Source organism: Phragmites australis, chromosome 14 (assembly GCF_958298935.1).
Source record: "Phragmites australis chromosome 14, lpPhrAust1.1, whole genome shotgun sequence".
Classification (NCBI taxonomy): Eukaryota; Viridiplantae; Streptophyta; class Magnoliopsida; order Poales; family Poaceae; genus Phragmites; species Phragmites australis.
The window spans coordinates 5,353,229-5,364,692 of record NC_084934.1 but is presented as its reverse complement, the minus strand read 5'-3'; the positions used below and the strand labels follow the sequence as shown (position 1 = coordinate 5,364,692).

Below are 11,464 nucleotides of genomic sequence, written 5' to 3'. Positions count from 1 at the left end.
AATTAAATAGAATTAGAGACATAGGATCACCTTATCTTAAACCTTTTCTAGTTTGAAAATATCGACCCACCTCATCATTAACCTTAACACCTACACTCCCTTTGCTTACAAGTTGTTGTATCCACGAACACCATTCAGTTGAAAAACCTTTTATCCTTAAAGCTTGTTGTAAGAAAGACCATTTGACTTTATCATAAGCCTTCTCAAAATCAAGTTTTAGGATTACCCCATTCAACTTTTTTCTATGCATTTCATGTATAGTTTCGTGGAGAATCATCACTCCTTTCATAATGTTTCTCTCTGGCATAAAGACGGTTTGTGATGTCCTAATTATATTCTGTGCAACACCTGATAGCCTATTAATGCCAACTTTTGTGAAAATCCTGAAGCTTACATTTAGAAGGCATATAGATCTATATTGTTGTATTTGCATGGCATCAACTTTCTTTGGTAGCAATGTTATTATCCCAAAATTAAGGCTAAAAAGAGGTAACTTTCCTTTATGAAATTCATGAAAGAGAGACATCAAGTCCTCTCTTATGAAAGAGAGACATCAACTTTCCTTTATGAAATTCATGAAAGAGAGACATCAAGTCCTCTCTTATGATCTTCCAAAAAACCTGGTAAAACTCAGCTAGGAATCCATCTGGTCCCGGTGCTTTGTTATGTTTCATTTGGAAAATAGCCTATTTTACCTCCTTTTCAGTAAACATGGCTGTCAACATCTCGTTTTCAGCATCTGAAACTTGGGAAATATCATCTCTACGGCTTTCAATCATAGAAAACTCTGTATTAGCCGAAGGGCCAAATAGACTTTGGTAATACTGCATGATGTATGACTTTAGCTGTTCTTCACCTTTGATGATTCAGTCCCCATGTTCTAATTGAAATATACGAGTTTTCCTATACTTTCCATTTGCTACCAATTAAAAGTATTTCATATTGCAATCACCTTATAATAGCTGTGTCGTCTTTGCTCTTTGATACCATCTTATTTCCTCTTCCCTTAAGAGTTGGACTAACCTTTCTTTCAGACATTGCTTTAAATTCATCTCATGTGGCTAAAGCAATGTATGTTCTGCTTTTTTGTCCAACTCACTTACTATTTCTAAGAGTTGTTTCTTTTCTTTCTTATTAGCACCACTCACGTTCTTCGCCCATCCTCTCAAGAATTGACGGAGTCTTCGTATCTTATTCTGCCACTTTTGCAATGGAGTATGACCCTTAGATTCTTTCCTCCATACATCTACTACTAACTTGAAAAAACCATCTCGAGTTAACCACCCAAGCTCGAATTTGAACATATGGTAGTTTCCACTATGAGACGAATTCACAGAGTCTAGCAATAACGGTGTATGATCTGGAATATCTCTTATAGGGCCTCCACTGTTGCTTTTGGGTAATTCAACTCCCATTCGGTACTTACCATAATTCTATCCAATTTCTCATATGTAGGAACTGGCATAGAGCTTGCCCATATGTATTTTCGACCTGACATCTCAAGCTCTCAAGTCCAAACCATCGATCTTCATATATATCGTTACTCTTCGTTGGGGTGCCTAATAATGTTAAAATCACCACCAATTAGAAAAGGTATGGATTCCGTGCAACATACATTGATAAGCTCAGCTATAAAACAATCTTTGAATTCAGATTGTGCGGGCCCATATACTGCAATAAGATTCCATTCAAAATCATCCTCCTTACTATTTAGCTTAAACTTCAAAGTGAAGTTGCCATGAGTGATAGTTCTATTATAAAAAAACATCCGTGTTAACTCCAATTAAAATTCCCCCAGATCTACCATGAGGCCACGTCCAACTCCATAAAAAATTCTTCCAAGTACAAAGGTTTGTAAGTTCAATGTCCGAGAAATTATTCCTGCCCGTCTCTAAAAGAGCTATAAAGTCTAACTGACGTTCAATTGTGGTGTCCGATAAGAAGCCAAATTTAGCCAAGTCACGAAAACCTCTGCTATTCCAAATAACTCCTTTCATTTAGGACATTGTTTATATTTATTAATTGTTACGCTTTTACTATGTTTTTTCTTCTTTTTAGCACTTGAGTTTTTTCCTTCTTGGGATGGCTAAGAAATCGCAACTCAATGTGCTAACATTATCGTCCATAACCTCATCCATTATTTCACCACATAAGTGACTAAGAGAGAGATTACGGAGTCCATCCTGACTATCTGTATCATTGTCATCCTCGTTATCAAAAACATTTGTCTCCTGCACTTTCTCGATTTTGTCCTCTACTGTTCTTTTTCTTGGGGACAACAGCAAGTCTATCCACCTCGATATTTTTAATCTGATTAACCCCTAGCTGGACCTCATCTAAATTCTTACCCATAGAGATTCCTAAGTTTCGAATATTAGATGAAATGCGGGTATCAGAAACTGACAAATAAGAATTACTTTTCATACCATTTATTGAAGAGTCGAGATTTTGCCATGCTTTTAAATTTACAGCCCACTCCAATGAATGCTCATCTAAAGAATGTTCCCTTCTCTTGCTCCTGCGTTCAGGTACTGAAAAAGCTCTCCTTGGTGACACCTCCCCTTTAATAACCATGTTATGCATGTTCCGTGACCTTTTCTCCATCCCCATTGCTTTTTTGCATTTTTTGTTGCTTGATCATCCTCCATTACAAGCACGACCGTGTTGGGCGTCATTTGAACCGACTCAAGCGCTAAGTCATCCGCGCTAGACATTGGTTCAGACTGGGAATGGATCACTGCGACATCTGCTACCATATCCACCTTAGCGTCCATTTCCTCAAGTAGGCCTTCCCTTTTCTTGGCCCGTGCCACCCCAGTCGACTCCCCAAACCTAGATTGCATTTTTGCCGAGCCATCGGACAACAACAAATCTGGGAGATCCAAAATCTACCTCAACACCAAGCCATCATCCGTCAAAGCCTCTGAAACCCCTCCTACAACGTGATCTGTCCCAAAATTCATATGTCCAATCATTTATTGATCAAATAGACCTCAAGGGTATTAGCCCTTTGTTGAACACCAGATTGAGCAGCGTTTGGAGCACTGTCACTTGCTAACTCAGTCTTTTTTGGCCTTTTCGGGTCCCTGTCAAACAAATCATCATCTTTCTTTGCTGCATTTCCCTCATCATCTCCCTATGTCTGATCTGTATCCATTATCTCAAAGCCATCTTGTTGTACCTCTTGTTCCACAACTATCTGCACATCCCACCATCTGTCCCCAATGACAACATGTAGCTTCGTAGGGATTTTCTTTGGATCAAGGACTGCCACATGGATTCTGCCGAACTCATTTCTCACAGTTGTTTTCATATTAACTGACTGCGTTCCACCAATCATCGAACCCACCGCCCACAGAACAAGAAATTCCTCTCTAAGCTTCTGAGGTAAATTATACACCCTCACCTAGACTTTTGGCAGAGTTAAACCATCATCCAGTTCCTGCCACTCCTCAAACAACAACTTTACCCCAAATGCTTTACTATCTGCACTACCAAAAGGCACAATCCTCTGTAACTCTATCTTGTTTGGAAAAGGCACCAAGAAGGCATTTTCCCTGTGAGCCTGTGCTTCCCAAACCCATTTTCCGGGCATTAACCATTGAAGCTCGACTATAAGCTGTTCGGTCGATAGCTGTCCACCAACAACCGAAACAAAAGCCGTTTTGTTATATTTCTTAGGCTCTTGGTACTGTGCATGTGGTATATGCTAAAAACCCAAGCCTTCAACTGCGTACCCCACTACTTGTGCTACTGCCTTAGGCCCTTTAAGAAAATGGCACTTATACGTGACATGCTCATTTCCTTCACAAATCTCACAAAACAATAGCACAAAACATTCACTCACTAGATGACCTTTGTGGAAACACCGGAAGCAAAACTTCTCCTTTCCTTTGGGTCCCTTGAATTGACCTGCAGTTTCGCTTAGGAGTACCTTCTCGTTCTCAATAGCCCTCTCTGCAGATGGCACAGATGACACCAGAACTTCTAGCAAAGGGAGAGATGTATCATCTGTCAAAGCCGACTGATTCTTAGCACCCGAAACTCCTGCTGGCCCTATGGACAGACTCTAAGCATTGATCATCGCCGCCATAACCGAGCTACTCGCCAATCGTCCACCACCCCCAGTCCCAGCTAGACCAGCAGGAGGGACCGTCGGCCCTGCACCAGCGTTAGCAGTTGGCACTCCACCACTAGCAGAACGGCCACCGGCTAGACAACCACCACCTGCAGGAGCTCTCCCTCTGTAGAAGAGTCGAGGTGCTCCGCGACCTCTACGATCTCCCACAGCACCCCAACCAAAATATCCCGGATGGATGCCATATTGCCATATGCCCTGCTCTGAAACCCTCCCTGGAACCTGGGGTTGTTTTGTCCAAGACCTTGATGAAAACCTACAACGCTAAGCCCCTGAAAGCCCCGCTCGCTTCCGCCTCCATGATACCCGCCACCATGAACAACACCATGGCCACCAATGCTTCCTGGTCGATCGAAACCACGGGTGCCACCTCCAGAATCTTGACCAAGCTGGCCGCTGTCCCAATCCATGGTCCTCTTCACCACCTTGACGTTGGAACCGCGTAGTGGATAAACAGCAGATGTAGAATTGGCTAGACCTGGAAGACTCGACGGCTAAGAACGCGGTGTAGGGTTTGGAAGAGATGCTGGAAATCGTCCGACACGTGCAAAAAGAGCAGGCAAGCCTACTGGAGGATGAAATCATCCGAATTTTGGCCCGTTTTGAATAAGGATTGGCTGTGGAGATTTGTGCCTATCAAGCCCATTCCTTTGCATATTGTGGCCCACATCAGAAGTCTAGACCCATTTGTGTAGTGACGCTGAACCCAGATCCACATTAGCCGCTGCTTTTGAAATTTGAACCTCAGGAATCATCTTCTTGGGCTTAGGTATATCTCCGATCAGCTCTATTGACGAACTCGTCGCTGCCACCACCGATGATGGAATCCGAAGAGTACCTGAAACGAATTTCGTCTGAGATTGGCATAGATCCATCGGTTCTGGACAGTCCAGCTTAAACGACGGAGGCGCCGATCGCCGTCTCGACGCTAGTGGACGAGTATCCCTAACCAAAACATCTCCAATTGTCTTTGGAGGTGAGATCCGAGGCTTTGGCAAAGGACCTCGCCATGGATTACCCTGACGTTGTTTCACCACAGGGTCAACGATCCGCCGAGGTAAAGAATTTGTATGCCCTAGACCTGTACGTACATCAGCCTTCTCTTCAGCCACGAGCTGCGCCTCCGCTTGGACAACCTCCTCGGCAGAGAAACCTGCTTGTCTAGCAGATTCCAAGACCTCAGAAGTCGTTGGAGTGACCACCTCTACATCTTCCACATCCGAGGCATCTTCATTTGCTAGTACCTAGAATTTGGAACCCCCTCGCCGTCGATCAGCCAAGGGATCAGAACCGCCGTAAGCACTGAAATCGCCGCCAGAACGCACAAGTGCCGAAGAACTGCACGCCCGAGTTCGGACTGGAGTCCACTAGTGCAAATCCTCAGTTGGCGTCGTCGTAGATCGCCCAGCTCCACAGCTTGGAATGAGGATCGCCAGCTCCATGCCCATGCTCAACTGCCCATGCGAACGAAGCAGACAGCAGCACGTGACCGCACGCCCTCTCTCTCATCACAGTTAACATCATTTTGTGTTAGTACAATGGAAAATTAAGTTATGAGTACCAAGTACATACAGCAGGCAAAGATGACTGATACAATTTAAGACTCTGGACCGGCTAGCTAAACTGGATTGTGAAGAAAGCATCGGCGGCCAGGACAAAATGAAGCTCTTATTTGCGCGAGTCAGAAACATTAAACTCCAGATTAAATAATGCTGAAACTGATAAAACTGTAACCATTATAACATATGTAATGCATTGCCTTGCAAGTTTCATCTTAACGCACTGACTCTTCTTGAAATGTATGTTTGTAACGAAGCCATGAAGCCAACAGAACAAACATATATAAATAAAAATGATTGGTAGGCTAAGGCGCTAAGCTCTGAATCAGAAGAATCTGAGAGTTAGAACATAAGGTAAACATCACCTTTGATTGTTTACTTGACTAAGAGCCAACCTGGAGTAGCTAACTTTTGAGTGATACTGGTAGAGCCTAGCCTCCTCAGGTTGTAGCTGTGATGAACTCGAAGCCTGGGCTTGAAGTTCCTGCGGGTAGGAGCCGAGAGGAACAGGAGGTAGGCAGAGAGGGAGAACAAACACGGCAGAGAAGACAGAGGCAGAACGGGGAGAGAGGCTAACGTGAGGAAGAGAGAATCGGGAGACAGATAGGGGATAACTGATTTCTTTATTAATCTCCCTCGGCTGATGCCTGAGCAGCATATATAGGCAACTAGGAGATATCCCAGCCGGCTTTTTTCAAATCCAACTCCATCTCTAATACTATCTATAATTCAAATCTAACTCTATCTCTAATTTTATCTCTAATTCTAATCTGATTTAACTATTATATCTCTAGCCGAACTGATTCAAACTATCAAACTATCTCTTGCCACCCATAACAGATACACACAACCAAGAATTCAAAAGATAAGAACCAACAAAGGGTCACTATTACAGAACTAGCAATAGACGGTCACCTATGTAGGGATAACGGTTGGGATAAATCCCGTCCCGTCCCATCCGAATCCGTTTTCTATATTTGTCCCGACTGGTTTTGATTTTTCAGGACTTACATAGAAACGGGATGAAAATGAGACAATTAATTCGAAAATGGTGAAAAAACGGTTTTACTGTTTTCTTGACCGTATTGTCGAATTCTCTTTTTAATTAGGAATTTCCAGTCGGGATTCCCGTTTTTCAATTGAGCCCAAACTAGCTGGTCGTGGCATCGGCGGAGCAGCTCACACGGACCGCGATGGAGGCGCTCGTCGCGTGCCCAAGGAGGCGCACATCGAAGCGAGCTCGAGGGCTTGGTGGTTCAAAGTGACTGCTTTGGGAGAGAAATCATGTCATCCTCCCCTCTCATCTCCTGACGCCGTCGCCGTTCCCTATGTCCATGCACCATGACGCTGGCCCCACTCCCTGCCTCTACGTGTGCATTGTCGTCCAGGAGGGAGCGCAGGGAGCATAGTCTGTAGCTCGCGGTGAGTGCGACTAGGGAGCAAACCTCCATGCCCCCTCGATGCCACCTCGAGACACTCGCCGTGCCCCCACTCACATGGGCCCCTGCTATGATGGGGCTGCATGGTGGCCCGGTGTGAACAGCACGACAGCATAGCGCTAAGGAGAGGCAACAGTAGGGCATGGATGGCACTGCGGTAGGATGTGCGGGGCCAGAGTGGGGGACCGGTGTGGATTAACTGCTTGGTAGAAAATGTCGTGGCAATGCCTTGCAGCACCTGCAAGGCAACGGGCATGGAACCATGGAGGCGTGTCATGAATTCAAAATTACGTGATCTATCTGTGTATGGCATAAATTACTTTTGTTAGTGTGAATTAATTATGTGTTACGTCGATGTTTGAAGTCATGGTTCTACGGGTCGGTGTTCTCGGTTTGAATTATCAGTTCTCGATCGATACCTGTGTGTTTCCGTTCGGTTTGGTTCGTTTTTGATATCCCAGCATTCCCGAGTTCATACCCGTTTCCAGCTTTCCCATTTTTGATTTCATTTTCAAGAGAAAATATGAAAGTGAAAACAGGTAGGGGTTTTTTACCGACCATTCCCATTCGTATTAATCCCTACAACTATGAATGCCAGTTCGACTAGAACCCGTAGTGCAATAATAATTAAATATCCTCGTCAGTCGCATCCGGGATTTGTTTCACATCTAAAACTACCACCATAAGCTGAACAACATTAGTTCGCCTAGTCGTGACCATGTTCAATTTCAAGTTGCTCCTATGATACATAGCAGTTTTTGGTTGGAATCGCTCTGATACAACTATCAGGTTCGGTTTTTGAATTGCTTCTGATAGTCGGTGGCTATCACAATCGCTTTGTTAAGAGAGATTCGGAAACTGTTTATGATGGGGGCTTTTGAATCCCTTCTAATAGGGTTTTCTGGGGAGAGAAAGAGAGCACTAGAGAACCGCATGAATGGAACAAATCATGGTAATACAATTAGGCTAAGTACAAGATACTAGACATTGATTGTATTTTAGCATCAATCAGAGAAGAATCAATGAGCTTATTCGATCGTCATTGGTATGCTCAGATGGAGCTAGCCAATGATATGTGGCACTTCGCTTAAACTACGTCTTTTGATGTATTCCACTAGAAGGGCAGTGACAGTGACGAGCTCACCGCCGCTGCTGAGCTGCTTGGCATGGGAATCCGCGCTGCATCGGTAGCCCGCGTAGCACAGCATCTCCGCCCACACCTGGGCGATCAGCTCCAGCATGTCATGCGGCGACTCTTGTGCCTCCACGCCGACGAGCTTGGCGCCAAGCTGAGATCCTCTCCGCAGTAGTTCATTGTAGAGAACAGAACTACGACTGTTTTGAAGCCGAGTAGTATAGGCGAATCGATTCTCGGGTGCAGTGTCGAGGGCATTCCCGTAGCGCCGTAGCAAGCTGGGCAGATGCTCGTCTGGGCCGTACTCCAGACCTGTCAGGCCATAGCACATCTCGACGTAGGCATTGCGGCTGGCGGGGGGAGGCAGCATGTAGGGACGTTCGGCGAGGAGGAAAAGCATATAGTTGGAGAGCGCCTCGGCCGCCTCGGCAAGATGAGCCCGTGCGTCGTCCTGCCCCTGCCACTGACGGTCGGCGGCGGCGGCCTTTGCTTGTTCCTTGTACCAGCCGAGGTAGATGTTGGTGGCGATGTGCCAGACGAGGATGCTCAGCTCCAACTCCATGTCCTCAACAATCCATGCGAGGCCTTCGTACAATCCCCTTCTCTTCAGAGCCGCCCGGCCCCTTGAGTTGATGACGTGATCTGGGCTTGACTCCAAGACGCCGTCGCTCTGGAGCACTCGCGCCACCACCAGCTGCTTGATACCCCTCGAGACGGGGACGGACGGGCCCGAGTAAACCAGCGTGTTCCACGGGTCCTCGATCGACTCCCATCCACCTCGCGATCTTGCTGATTCGGCTGGCCCTGCTGCGAGCGCACAACCGAAGCAGGTTGTGCTGCCCCATGGAGCCCGACCAGTACCTCCTTCGCCAGTCCGCTGCGTGGACCAGCCGGCGGATCGACGCAACTGCACGGCCAAGAGAGTCCCATATCTTCCTTGGCTTGCCTCCCCGTGCATGCAAGCTCCGTTTCACCAGGAGCGCGCATGTCCAGCTCGAGAACGCCGCCCTCAACGCCGACGTAACCTCCAGGACGACGGCCCCAACCAGTAGGACGTAAGTGACAGCGACGTCTACTCTGTTGTGGCTGACATTATGGTCACCCAACAGATGGAACAGCAATATCAGAGCGACGGCGGTGCCCAGCGGCGAGATTGCATGGATGCAGAGGCCATACCAAGTGTGCATCACCTCAGCCTTGGTGTACAGGACGTCATGCATCAGGGAGAGCTGCATCTCCACCACCTCGTACACCTCCTCCCCGCTCAAATCTAAGGTGCCACTGTATGTAGCTACATATGGCAATGGTCCAATTAGGAAATCCTTGGCAACATCCAACAGTAGGTGAGCTCTCAATAGGAAGCCTTCCGTATCCCGGCGACTTGGAGAAGGCCTAACCGTAGAACCTGACTTCTTGTCAAAAGACCGGTAGTTGTTGCCGGATGGGCTACTGCCGACGCACTTCAGCGCCCACACTCTCTCCCCGTACTTGACAACACCGACCACGAACGTTAGGATGGCGGCCGGCCGGAGCAAGGATGATCGGCCGCCGACTATAGAGGATTCGTAGAGGATGTAGGCAGCGGCGGCGACCTGCACAGCGAGCGTCTGCAGGTGGCGCAGCCACAGCCGGTTGTCCTCGATGGCGTAGGCGGTGATGTTGTCCTGTCCACCAAGGTGCAGAAGGAGGAACGGCGCCCAGAATGCCACCAGCTCATGCTCCGGCGACCTGCTTGTGACGGACAGGTGGCCGAGCACGTAGATTGCCGTCGCGTCGGCCAGCATGTACGCCGACCAGACGAAGACCCTTAGCACGCCGGAGTCGATGCGCCGGCGGAATTCCGCCAAGATGAGGAGCAAGACCTGGAGCGTGAAGCTGAGCAGCACCAGCGCTTGGAGACCCCATTCTTTCCATGCATACGCCACTAGCTCTCCTCCTGCCATCGATTTCTCTCTGAAATGATACATCAACAACTAAAAATTATAGATTTTTTTTTTGTGTTTTACCGGCATGAATTCTGTAAAAGATGACTCGTATTCTATTGAGATTATAATTCAAATCCTATAAGGACTAAAAAGGTGTGTGCAGTGATAGAGGATTTCCTATACCATTCCTACTCATATGAGAATTTCGAATTAGGATTAGAATTCCTACATGTCAAAGAAGCCACTCAAGCCAAGGGGTGTGTCCCAACTGTCCATAGCAACTCAAGCCATGCCAGATGAGCTCACCCAAAGAAGCCATGCACCGGGGACGGCGAGTGCTTTAGAGGATTAGATGCTAGGGTATTTTTAGTACTATATTTTTGTATATTGCATGGACAGGTCCAAAAGGTTTGAGAGGGTGTGATGAGGGCGACAATCCCTTGTACTTTTCAGAGGCTGTGCTTAAAGAGCCAAATCTTCCCTCTCTTGTGTCGTGCTCATTTAATTCCGTCGAGTTTATGGTCGGTTTCATCAAATCTTCTCTCTCTTGTGTCGTGCTTATTTCATCGCTATTATTTCGAATCTCTCCAGGAGATTCATCTACTTCAAGCTCATGTTGTGCCTTGCAATATCAGATTGTATTTGGGGCATACGAACATAATAAGTAGAATAAGAGCCAAGGCTAGATTAATCTAGTTTATGAAAAGGTCAGGAAAGCATCAGGTGGTGCGAAATCAAGAACAATATCGATAACGCAGGACGGCAGAGAAACCTAGTGAATAGAAATACAAGAATCTCAGTTTTTTGTTTCTTTTTTTTCATGGTGCGATTAACCTTGTGCGTATATATGTGAAGTTGTTGATCCAGCTTATCAACGTATCCCAGCGACTTTTGTATCTTGCATATTTTTAGCAATGTGGCTAGATTATATACACAATATGATAAAAATTGCATACAAGGACGACATACTTTTAGGATGACCGGAGAAGAGAAGTGATGGATGATCCACCAGCTACTGCAGCCAGCACAAATTAGAGACAAAATTAATTTGAGCTGGAGAGAATATATAGTATAGCTAGCATGGCTCAAGTCGATCATCTGATACTCCGCACAAATGGCAAGCAAAGGAAAAAGTAATTTATTGTCTTTTTTTTTCTGCAAAAAGTAAAGTAAAGTATTCATTCCGTGTTAGAGAACTCACAATATAATGAAGATGAAGCTAAAACTAATTCACATCACTCTCACGTTACAGGTGCTAGATTTGCTTT

General features: G+C 46.1%; 1 pseudogene; it reads right to left on the bottom strand.

Moving 5' to 3' along the window:
* Window positions 1–8,197: 8,197 nt before the first annotated feature.
* LOC133890186 (uncharacterized) lies at window positions 8,198–10,214 on the bottom strand (annotated as a pseudogene).
* Between the last annotated feature and the right edge of the window lie 1,250 nt (window positions 10,215–11,464).